Source organism: Nicotiana attenuata, unplaced genomic scaffold (genome assembly GCF_001879085.1).
Source record: "Nicotiana attenuata strain UT unplaced genomic scaffold, NIATTr2, whole genome shotgun sequence".
In the NCBI taxonomy this organism is placed as follows: Eukaryota; Viridiplantae; Streptophyta; class Magnoliopsida; order Solanales; family Solanaceae; genus Nicotiana; species Nicotiana attenuata.
This window is the reverse complement of record NW_017670808.1, coordinates 329,718-347,109: the sequence shown is the minus strand read 5'-3', so window position 1 is coordinate 347,109 and position 17,392 is coordinate 329,718.

Genomic DNA, 17,392 nt, shown 5'->3' with positions numbered 1-17,392 from the left:
ATGAAGAAGGATATAGTTGCATATGTTGCTCGGTGTCTAAATTGTCAGCAAGTAAAGTACGAGCATCTGAGACCTGGTGGTTTGCTTCAGAAGTTAGAGATTCCTGAGTGGAACTGAGAGCGTATCACTATGGATTTTGTCATTGGACTCCCACAGACTCAGAGGATGTTCGATGCGGTATGGGCCATTGTGGACAGGCTGACCAAGTCAGTACATTTCGTTCATATGGCAGTTACCTATTCTTCAGAGCGGTTGGCTGAGATCTACATCCGCGAGATCGTCCATCTTCACGGTGTGCCCGTGTCTATCATTTTTGATCGAGGTACGCAATTCACCTCGCACTTCTGAAGGGCAGTACAACGTAAGTTAGGCATGCACGTTGAGTTGAGCATAACATTTCATCCCCAAACGGAGGGACAGTCCGAGCGCACTATTCATATTTTGAAATATATACTTCGCTCTTGTGTTATAGATTTCGGGGGTTCATGGGATCAGTTCTTGCCGCTTGTAGAGTTTGACTACAAAAATAGTTACCAATCGAGCATTCAGATGGCTCCCTATGAGGCATTATACGGGAGGCGGTATCGTTCTCCAGTTGGATGGTTCGAGCCGCGGGAGGCTCGGTTGTTGGGTACAGACTTGGTACATGATGCCTTGGATAAGGTAAAGATTATTCAAGATCGACTTTGCAGAGCTCAGTCTAGGCAGAAAAGTTATGTCGACCGTAGAGTTTGTGATGTTACATTCATGGTCGGAGAGAGGGTATTGCTCCAGGTTTCACCTATGAAGGGTGGGATGAGGTTCGGGAAGAAGGGCAAGTTGAGCCCTAGGTATATCGGACCCTTTGAGATTCTTGGGAGAGTTGGTGATGTGGCCTACAAGCTCGTATTGCCACCAGTTTATCAGTGGTTCATACGGTGTTCCATGTGTCCATGCTCCGGAAGTATCATCTGTCTCGTGTGTTAGATTTTAACCCAGACCAATTGGACAAGGATTTGACGTATGAGGAGGAGCCGTTGGATATTATAGCACGGCAGGTCCAACAATTGAGGTCTAAGAGTTATCTTTCAATTCGAGTGCATTGGAGAGGTCAGCCGGTCAAGGCAGCCACTTGGGAGTTCAAGTCGAACATGCGGAGTAGATATCCACACCTTTTCACCAGTCCAGGTACTTTTCTAGGTGCGTTCGAGGACAACCGTTTGTTTTAGAAGTGGAGAATGTGATGACCCGATAGGTCATCTAGAGCTTTAACCCTTAATTGTGTGTTTTGAAACCTCAAATAGCTCCTTTTAGCCTTCCTCGATTTGCGTGTGCAATCTGTGTCTTTTTTCGAAAGGTTTTTATGTGAAAAAAATTGATTAAAATGTGAATTCGTGCCTTAAAAATTCATTTGAGTTAACTTCGGTCAGTATTTTGAACAAACAGACCCCGATCCGTATTTTGACAGTCCCGGTGGGTCCGTATCATGATTTGAGACTTGGGCGTATGCCAAGAATCGAATTCAGAGGTCCCTAGCTCGAGTTATCTCAATTTGTTAAAAATTTGAAGTTTAAAGGTTTAAAGTATTTATGAATTTGATCGAAGGTTGACTTTGTTGCTACCGAGTTCGGATTTTGGTTCCGGGTCTTGCTATAATGTATATATGACTTGTCTGCAAAATTTGGTGCAAAATGGAGTTGAATTGACGTGATTCGGATGTCCGATTGTTAAAATAGAAGTTCTTAAGTTTAATTGAAAATTTCATTCATTTTGGTGTCCGATTCATAGCTCTAGGCGTTATTTTTGTGTTTTGATCGCGCGAGCGAGTTTGTATAATATTTTTGGACTTGTGTGTATGTTTGGTTTGGAGCCCCGAGGGCTCGGGTGAGTTTCGTGTAGGCTACAGATAGTTTGAACTTGGAAATTTCTGGTTTTTAAACTTTTGCTAAGATCTGATGTTTTCTTCTTCGCGATCGCGAAGGTACTCTCCCGATCGCGAAGAGTGAACTGTGCTGGTGGTGGACTTCCTTAATCACGAGCGCGATAGCTGGGTCGCGAACGCGGAGCAATGGGAACTTACCCTTCGCGAACGCGACCATCTTCTCGCGAACGCATAGGGCTTTGGACCTAGGGAGGGGCCAGTGTGTTACTGTACGCGAACGCGAATGCGAGCCCAGGCTCGTGAAACGGAGGTGTGGGGGATTAAACCTGCGCAAACACACGATCGGTAAGCCGAATAGGCAGTGCTCTTCGCGAACGCGTCAGGTTTCTCGCGATCGCGATGAACACCTGACACCCAGTCATTTAAACATTTCAAAACCAGGATTTCACCCATTTTTCATAATCTTTCCATTAGAGCTCAGCCTAGAGGCGATTTGGAGGAGAAATTTCAACACCCATTCATAGGTTAGTATACTTTAACTCATTTTCTTCCATTTCTAACATCACCCATTAATTTATGACCTTATTTGTACTTCCATGGTAGAAAACTAGAGATTTAGGAAGAATTGGGGATTTTTGCAAATTCAGGATTTAGACCTCAATTTGGGGTCGGATTTGAAAACTAATTACATAATCGAGCTCGGAGGTTTATGGGTAAATGAGTTTTGGTCCAAATCTCAGGTTTTGACCAAGCGGGTCCGGGGTTGACTTTTTTTGACTTTTTGGGAAAAGTGTGAAAATTCTTACTTTATGTATTGTAATTGATTCCCTTAAGATTATTTGACATTATCGAATAGATTGTGGTTAGATATGATTAGTTTGGAGGCGGATTCTAGAGGAAAGGCTCCAGTAGAGCTCTAAGTTGACTGCGGAGTGAGGTAAGTGTTTGGTTTAACCTTCATTTGAGGGAATTAGGAACCCTTGAACTATGTGCTATGTGAAATTCATGTGTTGTGGCGTATATGCGAGGTGACGAGTGCTTATACGCTGTTGAATTACTTGTTTTCCCCGATTCTTCGCATTTCTTTAATTATTTTTTCCATGCCTTAATTGTTACTTGCTTTAAATGCTTCCCATGCCTTTACTTGCTACTTGTCCCTTAGTATTCTCGTGTTAAAAATGTTAGATTTTTCCCTGCTTTCATGACCTACTGCTACTTGCCTTAAATGACTCACTTACCCTTAGTTGTCATTTGTTGAATTGTCTTGCTGTTTAGTATTCAGTATAGTGGATTCTTAATTTGAGACGAGATTTCCTTTTTGTTTCTGCTTCATATCCATTACTCGTAGAAAACTCTTTTGATTTAAGTTGTTAAATTAAATGCACTTACTGGTTTATTCATACTGTACGGCAGGATCGGGTTGCGCATCGTAACGAGTGAAATAAGGGTGGATTGATGTGGTGAAATAAGGGTGAATTTATATTGATACGGTGAGATCGGGTTGCGCGCCACAACGGGTGAAATAAGGGTGAATTATGATATTGATTATGATTATATGGTGGAATCGGGTTGCGCGCCGTAACATATATTTATTTATTATTGTTCATATTATTATGGTGGAATAAGGGAGGATTGTGTTGTACGGTGGGATCGGGTTGCGAACCATAATAGTCTATGTGTTTCTATTTCCTTATCGTGTTGTGTTGGCTTCGGTATTTTTATACGAGACTCCACGGAATGGTATTTCTGGCATTTACTGGCCTTCAGAGGTTGAGTTATTTTCATTGGCAGAAATATTAGGTACCCCCTATACTTGACGACTTTTATTTTGTTCCCCTTTTTACTATTCGGGGTCCTAAATACTCCCCTCACTTGATTTTTCTTCTTTAAATACCCCTTTTTATGCCGACCTGGCATAGGAAGTAGATGCAAACTTATTTGGGCGCGTGGAACAGAAAATTTGACCCAAATGTGACTATTCAATGGCTCTTTCTCTCTCTTTTCCTGCATATTCTCTTCTACACCCCTTTCTCCATTAAAGAACATCTGTTGTGTCTTTCCTTCTTCACGCCCTCAACTTTCTAAGTCTTCTTCCAATTTCACGTCACAGATTCTAAGTGGAAGTTATTTTGTGAGTGTAGGTGTCCTCCAGTATTGAAAATTTCATGGTCGAATGATAACCCTAGGCGTAGATTCTTCGGTTGTAAGTACTATGGGGTAGGTTAATTTTTGATATTTTTGAACGGGTTGTATTTTGTTTGATTTTTCTTAAGTTCTGATTTTGTTTATTTTGATTCCACACCGTCTAAATGGCGAAATCCATGTGAACATTTTGACTGGTATGACCCTCAATTCCCTCGGCAAGCAAATGTTGTAATTTTGGGTTTGCTAAAGAAGACCAACAATCAACAAAAACAATTGAAGTGGAAGAAAGTCTTGAAGCTAATATTGTGTTTTAGTTTGTTATGCAATGTAATGATGTATTTGGGTTTTTGTCTATAATCTAGTTAATGGAATGTCAGAAGATGTGTTTGTGTTTTATGTAGTCTCCAGTTGTGTTTTAGTTTGTTGAATGTACTCACCAGAAGCTATATTTGTGTTATTCAATGTATTGTCTCTATGAAGCAATATATATGTTGGCAGATATCTTCCAAATTCTTGTTGTTTCAGTCACTCTCTTTTTATGGGTTCAATTAGTTCATTCAACCTAGACTATCCTGCCATTTCATAGTGTACAAAGACGAAAATAACTGGAGGCATTCACAAGGAATTCACTACGAATCATTACTCAAAATAACTGGAATCCATTCACTATTAAATGGTGTTCATCAGCATTCAAAGAGCAACAATATAGTGAGTACCAATTTCAAGTGTTGCTTTAACTACATTAAAAAATACAATATCAAAATACAATAGCAGTTTCAAAACATACGACTGCCAACAACACAACTTCCTTGTTTCAAAGATACCACAATAGTTAAGACTGCCAACAAAAACATATTTAAGATGGGATCTTGGAGAGAGATTTTCCCTTGACTTGTGCCCTTGTTTGAATTCCAGCTGACCTTGATCTAGTAGTGATGCGATGTTGTGCACTTTGGACTTGGAGTTGTCTTTGAGTTATAGTTGTCTTGCCTTTCCATTTAAGCCCTTTGGTTGGTTGGTAACCTATGTAACCAGTCATATGCGCTGAATTGATCACAGTAGCACATGGAGTTTTAACTGTTCTGCTGCTAGGCAGCCCTTGCTGAAACAGGCATAAACACTTACATTAGCACAAGCTCTTGTTCTGCCTAAAAAAAATAGTGAACTTAAAATGTATGACACTTACATTGACACTAGTATATCCACTTTGCGAAACAAATACACCATGTCTCACAACCCTTGGTTTCTTATAACCACTTTTGGCCCCTTTACCTTTATTGCCTATACCAGAATCACCTCTATTTCTCTTCTTTGGATTAACAGTTGAGGATTGTTGTGATTCAGCAAACTAGTACATAAAACAGAACTATAATTAGTAAGCTATATGAATTACTAGAGGCATAAATATCTTAAAAGTTAATATTTTACCTCTGGTGTGGATTTAGCCTTGGTTTTAGGATTGGGATTCTTTGGAAAACCCCTCTTGTTATGATAGGCTTCCTTGCAGAGTGAGCATGTCATACTAATGCCTCTTTTTGGTAACTTTCCAATTCTTTTGATTCATCTATCCTCTTTTTTCATGTTCTTTTCTGGTCTTCCAGGCATTTTCACCACTGGAGGAGGCTTAAACTTTGGATTATCAGTTTCTGGCCACATTGCCATACATGGAACAGGTTAAATGAAGTGTGAATATGCCTTCAAATATGTCTCTTTTTTGTACCAGCTTGAGATCCCCTCTGATACATCCTGTCTCAGATAGTGCATTACTACTATAGCATGTGCACATAGGATCCCTTTTAAATCCTAGCAAATGCACTTTTCAGCTTCTAAGTGTACAATAAGTTTCTTGGTTACCTCTTCTAACACTTCAAACCCTTCATCTCCATTCCAATCTATTGTGACTTGCATTGATTTTTCCACATTGGTATTGAAAACCATCATTGCCATTGAAGATATCCCATCCACCCATGTCTCAGCAAATTCCCTAGACTTGCTCACTCTAATCATCACTTTAACTTTAATTTCTTCCAACATTGTAACAATAGTCTTATTCCTAGGGCCTATGATTCGGGCATTAAAGCTTTCTTCCATATTATTGTCTACACTATCACATTTGAAGAATGTTTGAACGTATGTCTTGCACCATCTTTCCTTGTTGTATCTGATTTAGTCTTCAACAATACCATTCCCCAGCTGAGCTAGACCATCAAGATTTCTCTTAAAATCTGCCTCATAAGTAGCCCTAACATAACCCCAGAATCTTTTCCTTCTTTCTATCCCTCTCCATTTCTGTGCCCAATTGCTAAAATGTGCCTAGCACACATCCTATGCTCACATTCAGGTAGTATTTCTTCAATTGCAGATATCAATCCCTGTCATTCAAGAACAAAGAACATGTACTTAGAAACATAATAATAGTAATAAAATGCACATTCAATATAAAGATAAAGACTTACCTTTTGCATGTCACTAATGATAGTGAGCTGTGAACCATCTCCCAAGTGAATGTCTTCTTGCAAAATCTTAAGGAACCATCTCCATGTCTCTTTTTTTTTCTTGGGTGACTACTGCCAATGACGCTAGAAACATTTGGTTGTTTTCACCTTTCGCAACAGCTACTAGGAGCTGACCCTTGCAAATTTCCTTACTGAAAGCACCCATCTAGACCTATACATTTTTCTACAACCCTGCAAGAATCCCCTTTTCATAGCATCAAAGCAAATATAAAAAGAGTTGAATAGTTTCTTCCCATCTACTGTTTCTGTCAACTTAACCACACACGTGCCACTAGGATTATTTTAGAGCAAGACATCTCTGTAGTCAAGAATCCTATAAACTCTGCCACATGATCTCCCATAGCTTTCTGCAACACTAACTTCCTTGTTTTTAAACACACAGCCTTGCCTACGTACACACCTAGATCTTTCCTTACCAAATCTTGAATTTCCCACCCTTTGATTGTAGGTTGTGAGATAATTCAATCTTGAGGTACACTGCTAGATATTTTGAGTTACAAAGAAAGTTGATTTTTGTCCTATGGTATTTGTGTCTTGGATTGAAGGTCTTGACAGTGAAATTTTCACTTCTTTCTTACTTGCTAGCAAAGATCAACCATGGGCAACCACCTTTACATTTAACCCTTACTCAAGTAGGCTCACTTACATACTTGTCTAACTCAACTCCCTTCTTTAAAGCGTACTTTGTTATTGTTGTCCTAAACTCAGTCACATTTTAACCAAACCCAACTGCAAAATAACAATCTTGCATGTTGGATCAGTAATTACCTTGTTACTCTTTCTTCTACCACTTAATTGTCCTCATTCACCTTCATCATCAGATACAGGTTCAGATTCTTCATCACAATCAAAGGAATCACAATCAGAACTATCATAGTATGGCTCATCTGCTAATAGTTTACCATTCGTACTTCTCATCTCTTTATTTATATCTTCAAAACCTTCATCCAGCCCCACTTCACCTAGATAACCACCACATTTTCCCTTCTTACCTTTTCTACCCCTCCTATTTAGTTTCTTGAATTGCTTCACATCTTTCTTCACAATCCTTAACTCCTCATGCACATCACTTTCATAATCTATAGACTAGTCAGATTCAACACCATCACCATCATTTCCTGCAATATCATCTTTAGAGTCTTCTTCACTACCTCAGATTGTTGTGTAATAGCTAGGTCTTGTGCAGTGTGCTCTACAATTGGTAGGTCTTGTGCAACTTCTTCTTCATCTGTATCTGTCCAGTCTATTGAAGAATATCCATCTTCATTTACATTTCCATCATGTACCACCCCAATATTTAAATCAACAGTAGATGGAGCAACAAGACAATCAGATTCCCTGATGCCTCTTTCAATGCTGACAGGTGCATTAAAAAGCTCACCTACAATACTTAAATTAGCATCTATACTTGTTATTTGACTATCAGACAAACCAATAGGACCCCCTTCCTCTATAATTGAGTCTTCACCCACATAAATGCTATAGTGTCCCCATCAGACAATAATTGTGACAGTCCATATATGTCCATATCATTTTTCAACTCTACCAAATTATCCCCCTTATATGGAACCACAAATGTCTTTTCTAACTTAGTAATTCCAAAACTCCGAGCATAGTCTGCCAGTTCAGGAATTGACAAATGATCCTCATTAACATTGAAAACATGTTCTGTCCTACCCCCAATATAAACAAGCCCCCCCTCACTCACCATCATCCCTCCAATTTTTCACCTTGGGTTAAAATATTTTGAAGCCATAGATTACCCCACATCCACAAACAATAACACAAGAGGATTTTACAGAAAAGCCCCAACTTAAAAAAACAAAACTCGACAATGTTAAACAAGATAAAGTTGTGTGTAAGAAAAGAATTTTTTTTTAACAATAAAAAAGCACAAGCCGAAAATTAGACACACAAAAATAAAGTATTTATCAAAAGAACCTCAAATATTAATATTAAAAAATCACAAGACGAAAATTTCATATACATATAAAGTATTCAACAGAAAAAGCCCTATTTTTTGAGGTTGTTACGAAAAAACCTAGTAGCCATGCATGCATGAGATGTAGAAATTCATTCTAAGTACCTTCAATTTAAAAATCCCTAAGTCATTGTTTCTACAATCGAAACCCTAATCGATACCCTAATATGTACAAACATTATCAAAACATAGTAAAACGCACCAAAAAGTAAAATCATTTTCAGTAAACAACTACTTACCTAATTGGAATTTCAAACTCTCTTCCTGCTGACAGAGATTGTGCTCTATCGATGTTCTTCGGTTGAAGCAGAACCCAACAAACACCAATGAAAACAGTATTGAAGTAGATTAAAACGGTGAGAAATCAACAAAACACCAATACGATAATATCTCAGTCTTGAGAGAAACCAACACTTCCAAAACCCTCTCTATCAGAGAACCATTTGAGAGAGAAGTGTAAGAGAACACTCTAGAATTGTGATTTTTACCCGATTAATTTTGAGGGAAATTGGTTATATTAGACGGTGGGGTCCAAATCACGGTGATATCTACGTGGAAAGCCACTTGGACATGTTATTCCATTGTGTACAGTGCGTGTATACACTGCATAGTCATTACCTCAACAAAAGGGGTATTTAAAGATGAAAAGTCAAGTGAAGGAGGGTATTTAGGACCCCGTATAGTAAAGGGAAGAACTAAATAAGTATAGAGGTGTACCTAATATTTCTTCCTATTTTCATATATTAACTGCTTTAATTTGTTCCTGTATTTTCTATCCTGTCATTATTTTTATACTGTGTACATGTTATCATAAGTGACTGACTTAGCCTCGTAACTACTTCGTCGAGGTTAGGCTTGCCACTTACAGAGTACATGGGGTCGTTTGTACTCATACTACACTTTGCACTTCTTGTAAAGATTTTGGAGTCGGTCCCAGCGGCGGTTCATAGATTGCTCGGGTCAGCGATTGAGTGGAGACTTGAGGTACATCTACTCGGCGTCCGCAACCCCTAAAGTCCCTTTCTTTTTAATTTTAGCTTTGTACTTTCTCTCAGACATCTTTATCTTTATTTAGACCTTTATGTTTACTATTCTAGTGGCTCTTGCACTTATGACACCAGATCCAGGGTTGATATGATTTTTTGCACTTTACCTTAGATTTATTGTTGTTATTCAGCTTCTTTATCATCATTTAGTTTGAACTGTTAAAAATTAGTAAATTATTCTAACGTTGGCTTGCCTAGCAAGTAAAATGTTAGGTGTCATCACGGTCTCGAGAGTGGGATTTCTGGGTCATGACAAAGATGACCCACTGTTATGACATAGAAGATGTCACGACCCGAAATTTTCACCCTCGGGACCGTGATGGCGCCTAACATATCTATTACTAGGAAAGCCAACGTTAGAAAAAGTCTCTAGCCATTTTAAACAAAATCCAATTAAATATTACCAAGAGACAGAATAAACTTAAATAAAAATGAAATAGAGTTAATAAACCAAAGTATCAGTGGTATCTAGATATAATCCCAGAACTGGTGTCACAAGTGCACGAGCGACTAAAATAATACAAATAATGGTTTGAATGAAAGTAAAGCGGTCTGAAATAAAATAAACAGCTGGGATAAGGTAGAAGGGGACTCCAGGCTGCAAACGCCGAGAAGCTGTGCCTCAAGTCTCTCTTAGGCAATCAATCTGAGAATCTGTTGACCACCACTAGGACCGACTACAAAATCTGCACAAGAAGTGCAGAGTGTAATATGAGTACAACCGATCCCATGTACTCTGAAAGTGTCGAGCCTAACCTCGACGAAATAGAAACGAGGCTAAGGCGGATCACTTACAATAACCTGAATGCAGTATAATAATGATAACGAGGAAGAATCATAGTAAAAGTAAAGCAGACAACTTATGAAAATATACTCAATCCTCGAAATCAGTAAAACCAGAAACATCAGTCCTCAGAATCTCTTATGAAAATAGCGAAACCTAATACAATGCAACAATGAATACAAAACATACAATCCATTGCGGCGTGCAACCCGATCCAACCGTACAAACACAATCCTCCCTTATTTCACTAGTTATCAATATCAAGAATAACAAGTAAAATTCGTTGCGGCGCGTAACCCGATCCCACCATATGATCAGAATCAATACCATAATCCTCCCTTATTTCATCATATCGAAATCACATATAAAATTCGTTGCGGCGTGCAACCTTATCCTACTAAATCAATCACTCCTCCCTTATTTCGCTTGCTGCGGCGTGCAACCCGATCCATAAACAGAATATATAAATGTAATCAATTCAACAACTCAATTCACAAGAATTTCTACGACTAAAGAATATGAAAGTAAAGCAACAAGGAACTTCGTGCCAAATCAAGGAATGCTACAATTAATACAAAGCAACAAGACTATCCCAATATATGACAGTTAAAGTGTACAAGTAAGGCAAGTAGCAAATAATCATGGAATCATGAAAAAAAGGAACATTTCAAAACGAGAGTAATAAGTGGCGGGTAGCAAGTTAAGGCATAGTCCAAAGATTCCTAATTCCCTCAAATCAAGGTTAGACCAAACACTTACCTCGCTCTGCAAGCAAACCAAAGCTCAACCGAGGCCTTTCCTCTAAAATTTGCCTCGGAACCAACCGAATCTAACCAAAATCATTTTAATATCAACAAACAATGCTAGAGAAATCAATTATAATACATAAAGTTAAGATATTTGCACTTTTTTCAAAAAATCCACAAAAGTCAACCTCGAGCTCGCTTTGTCAAAACCCGAGATTCGGAACAAAACCTTATTACTTGTTCGCCCCCGAGTCCGGTTATGTAATTAGTTTCGAAATCCAACCTCAATTCGAGGTCTAAATCCCAAATTTACAAAAATCCCCAATTTTTCCAAATCCCTAATTTCTACCATAAAAATCCTAGATTTAATGTTTAAAATACTTGGAAAGTAATGGGTAATTGAAAAGAAATAGATTAAAGTTACTTACCAATATTTTTGGAAAGAAAACCCTCTTAGAAAATCGCCTTTAGGCTGTTTAGAGTTGAAAGTTTGTGAGAAATGAGCTAAATCTCGTTTCTCCCCTCTTTTATCCAGCTGGTGATATCGCAATTGCGATATCTTGTTTGTAATTGCGAACACTGAAAATGCGACACTTTTGATTGCAAATGCGAATCTAGGTCCCTCGCAAATGCGACCAACACTTCGCAAAAGTGAAACAGTACCTAGTAGCTAGTGGTCGAAATTGCGACCATAACCTTCGCAATTGCGAAGATCCAAAGTCCACAAATGCAAAGAAACTCTCGCAAAAGCGGAGTGTACTCGACCCAGCCCATGCTCGCAAATGCAAATCTTGTTTGCAAAAGTGAGGCTCGCATTTGCGAGCCAAACCTCGCAATTGCGAGATCTGCAGATCACACCAGAAACAAAAGATGCATAAACTATTTCCAAAGTTCAAAAATCGATCTGTAGTCTATGCGAAACTCACCCGAGCCCCTCGGGCTCCAAACCATACATGCACACAAGTGTAATAACATCATTCGAACTTGCTCGTGCGATCAAACGTCAAAATAACACCTAGAACCATGAATCGGACACCAAAACAATTGAAATTTTCAAAGAAACTCATGAACATTTACAACCGGGCGTTCGAATCACGTCAAATCAACTCTGTTTGGCACCAAAGTTTGCAGACAAGTCATAAATATTAAATTGAACTGATACCAAGTCCCGAAACCAAAATCCAAACCCGGTAGCAACAAAGTCAACTTACGATCAAACTTAGGAATTCTTTAAACCTTTAAATTGCTAGTTTTCAACAAATTATGTTAAATCAAGTTAGGGACTTCCAAATTAGATTCCAAAGAATAGAAGCTCTTCCTCCTGGTTCTCAATAGAATTCTCTGTGAGAGAAACTGCTTTGCTTCTCATTTGTGTCGTCTCGGTCAATCGATCTATACATAATCTTCCTAGGGACCTATCAAGACTCTTTGTGGAACTCCGAGAAAGGTAGCCTTAAGGAAGAGGCATACGCCCAAGTCTCAAATAACGGACCCACTAGGACCGTCAAAACACTAATTCGGGTCCGTTTACACAATACGTTGACCATAGTCAACTTAAATGAGTTTAAGGCAAAATTTCACATTTTTATGAATTTTTCACATAAAAACTTTCCATAAAAAGACACTGACTGCACACGCAAATCAAGGAAGTCTAAACGGAGCTATTCGAGGTCTCAGAACACATAAGGGGAGGGCTAAAACTGAAAATGACCTATCGGGTCATCACATTCTCCACCTCTAAAACAAACGTTCGTCCTTAATCAGACATAGAAAGGTACCTGAACTGATGAAAAGGTGTGGATATCACTCCGCAGGTCCGACTCAGACTCCCACGTGGCTGCCTCGATCAGATGACCTCTCCACTGCACTCGAACTGATGGATAACTCTTAGACCTCAACTGTTGGACTTGTCAGGCTAGAATAGCCACCGGCTCCTCCGCATAAGTCAGATCCTTGTCCAATTGGACTAAGCTGAAATCTAACACATGGGACGGATAAGCGTGATACTTCCGGAGCATGGACACATGGAACACGGGATGCACTGCTAATAAACTAGGTGGCAATGCCAGCCTGTAGGGCACCTCACCCACTCTCTCAAGAATATCAAAGGGTACGATATACCGAGGGCTCTACTTGCTCTTCTTTTCTAACCTCATCACACTCTTCATAGGTGAAACCCGAATCAATACCCTCTCTCCAATCATGAATGCAACATCACAAACTCTACGGTTGGCATAACTCTTCTGCCTGGACTGAGCGGTGCGAAGTTGATCCTGAATAATCTTGAACTTATCCTAGGCATCTTGAACCAAATCGATACCCACCAATTGGCGAACCATCCAATTGGCGAGCGACACTGCCTGTTGTCTAATGCCTTATAGGGAGCCATCTGAATTATAGACTGATAGATGTTGTTGTAGGAAAACTCCGCAAGCGGAAAGAACTGATCCTAAGAACGCTCGAAATCCATAACACAAGCGCGAAGCATATCCTTTCATATCTGAATAGTGTGCTCGGACCGCCCGTCTGTTTGGGGTTAAATGTTGTACTCAACTCAACCCGCGTGCCTAACTCACGATTTACGGTCCTCCATAAGTGCGAGGTGAACTACGTACCTCGATTAGAAATAATAGACACGGGCACACCTTGAAGACGGACAATCTCCCGGTTGTAGATCTCAGCTAACCATTTTCAAGAATAGGTGACTGCCACTAGAATAAAATGCGCTGACTTGGTTAACCTGTCCACAATTACCCATATCGTGTCGAACTTCTTTTGAGCCCGTGGGAGTCCAACAACAAAATCCATAATGAAACGCTCCCACTTCCACTCAAGAATCTCTAGCCTCTGAAGCAAACCACCAGGCCTCTGATGCTCGCATTAAACTTGCTGACAATTTAGACACCGAGCTACATATGCAACTATATCCTTCTTCATCCTCCTCCACAAATAATGCTTCCACAAGTCTTGATACATCTTGGAGGCACCTAGATGAATAGAATACCAGGAACTATGGGCCTCCTCCAAAATCAACTCACAAAGCACATCCACATTAGGCACACAAATACGACCCTGCATCCGAAGAAACCCATCATCTATAACAGTGACTTTCTTGGCACCACCGTGTTGCACCGTGTTCTTATGTACAAGAAAATAGGGGTCATCATATTGACGCTCTCTGATGCGCTCATACAAGGAAGACCGAGAGACTGTACAATCTAGAACACGGCTAGGCTCCGAAATATCTAACCTCACGAACTGATTGGTCAAAGCCTGAACATCTGATACAAGCGGCCTCTCCCTAATTGGAATATATGCAAGGATACACATACTTATAGATTTTCTACTCAAGGTATCGGCCACCACATTGGCCTTCTCGGGATGATACAAAATGGTGATATCATAGTCTTTCAACAGCTCCAACCACCTCCTCTGCCTCAAGTTGAGATCCCTTTGCTTGAACAAATATTGTAGACTCCGTTGATCCGTGAATACCTCACACGACATGCCGTAAAGATAGTGCCTCCGAATCTTCAGCGCATGAATGATGGCTGCCAACTCTAATTCATGAACATGGTAATTCTTCTTATGAACCTTCAACTTCCGTGACACGTATGCAATCACCCTGCCATCCTTCATCAATACTGCACCGAGCCTAATACGAGATGCATAATAATATACCGTGTAGGATCAACTTGTAGGCAACACCAACACTGGCGTTGTAGTTAAAGCAGTCTTGAGCTTTTGAAAGCTCAACTCACACTTATCCAACCATCTGAATAGGGCACCCTTCTGGGTCAATCTAGTCAATGGGGCTTCTATGGATTAAAACCCCTCCACGAGCCGGCGATAATAACCTGCCAAACCCAGAAAACTCCGGATCTCTAAGCTAAAGTAGGTCTAGGCCAGTTTTGAACTACCTAAATCTTCTTAGGTCCACTTCTATACCCTATACCGGTACAACATTCCCAAAAAGGCGACTAAGTCTAACCAAAACTCACAATTTGAAAATTTGGCATATAACTGACTATCTCTCAGAGACTGAAGTACAATCCGAAGATGCTGCTCCTGCTCCTCACAACTACGGGAGTAGATCAAGATATCATCAATGAATACAATCATAAAAGAATCCAAATAGGGCTTGAACACCCGGTTCATCAAATCCATAAATATTGCTGGGGCATTTGTCAATCCAATGACATCACTAGGAACTTATAATGCCCATACCGAGTCTGAAAAGCTATCTTAGGGACATCGGATACCCTAATCTTCAATTGATGGTAGCCAGACCTCAAATAAATCTTTGAAAACAACTTGTCACCCTAATTCTAATCAAATAAGTCATCAATCATCGGCAACGGATACTTGTTCGTGATAGTAACTTTGTTCAACTACCGATAGTCTATACGCATCCTCATCGACCCATCTTTCTCCTTAACGAACAACACAGGCACACCCGAGGGCAAGACACTAGGTCTAATGAATCCCTTATCAAGCAAATCATGCAACTGCTCCTTCAATTCCTTCAACTACGGTGGGGCCATACGATGGTGGAATAGAAATGGGCTGAGTGACCGGAGCCAAATCAATACAGAAGTAAATATCTCTATCGAGGGCATCCCCATTAGATCTGTAGGAAACACCTCTGGAAACTCACGCACAACTAGTGTTGAATCAATGGAAGGAACCTCAGCACTCGAATCACGAACATAGGCCAAATAAGCTAGATATTCCTTCTCGACCATATATCGAGCCTTCACATAAGAGATAACCCTGCTGGTAGAATGGCCAGGAGTCCCTCTCCACTCTAATTAAGGCAACCCCAGCATGGCTAAGGTCACCGTCTTGGCGTGATAATCCAATATAGCACGATAACGTGACAGCCAATCCATGCCCATGATAACATCAATATCTACCATATCAAGAAGTAAGAGATCTACTCTAGTCTCAAGACTCCCCATAGTAATTACGCACGAGCAACAGACACGATCTATAATAATAAAATCTCCCACAGGTGTGGACATATACACAGGAGCACTCAAAAAATCACGAGGCACAACCAGATATGAAGAATAAGATGACACGTAAGAATAAGTAGAGCTTGGATCAAATAGAACTGAAGCATCTCTATGGCAAACTGGAACAATACCTGTGATAGCGGCTTCAGATGTCTCGGCCTCAGGTCTAGCTGGGAAAGCATAAAATCGGACTTGGTCTCCAGCACTTTGAACTACGTCTCTAGGACGGCCTCTAGATGGTTGGCCTCCACCTTTAACGGCCTGACCCCCACCTCTAACGTTCTGACCTCCACCTTTGGCTCTCTGGCCCCTGCCTCTAGCTGGCTGAACGAGTGGTGGAGCAACCGATGCCGGAACCATGGTACGAGAACTTTGTTGTGGCATCCGTCCAACAATCTCGGACAAAACCTCCTTATGTGACCAGTACCTCCACACTTAAAACACCCATCCTGGTGTTGTGGCTGCTAAAGCTGAAGCTGACCTGAACAGGCCGGATAACAATGGCGATAGCTCTGAATTGGAGGTGCACTGATAGAATCTAATGGTAAATTATAGGTTGGCTGCCCAGAATGAGGTACATAAAGGCCACAAATCCCTGAAGCACTATGAGATGTCTAAAGCGCTGACTGAAATGTCCTGGGAGGATGGCCTCTACCAAAAGTACCCCTACCTCAAGACGAGCCACCATTAAAACCACCAAAATGATGAGGCCTCTTATCAGACGCCGGCCCCCTCTCCTAAGCATGAACCATCTCGATCCGTCTCACAATATCTACAGCCTTCTAAAAAGTAATATCATCTCCGGTCTTCTTGGCCATCTATAGCGTGATAGTGAAAGTGAGCCCATCAATGAATATCTTCACTCTCTCCCTCTCAGTAGGAAGCAAGATAATGGCATGGAGAGCTAGGTCCACAAATCGATTCTCGTACTGGGTAACAGTCATACTACCCTGCTGAAGACGCTCGAACTGCCTGCAGTAATCCTCTCTCAGGGTAACAAGGATGAACTTCTCTAGAAATTGCTGTGAAAATTGATCACGGGTAAGTTCAGGCAAACCAGCTGGTCTAGTCAACGTATAATATCTCCACCATCTCTTGGCAGAACCAGTCATCTGAAACACTATAAAATTGACCCCATTGGTCTCAACTATACCCATATTCCGTAACACCTCGTGGCAGGGGTCTAGATAATCATGCGGGTCCTCAGAAGGTGCACCACTTAAATGAATAGGAAAGAGCTTGGAAAACTTGTCCAACCTTAACAAAGCCTCAGTAGACATAGCGGGCCTATCATC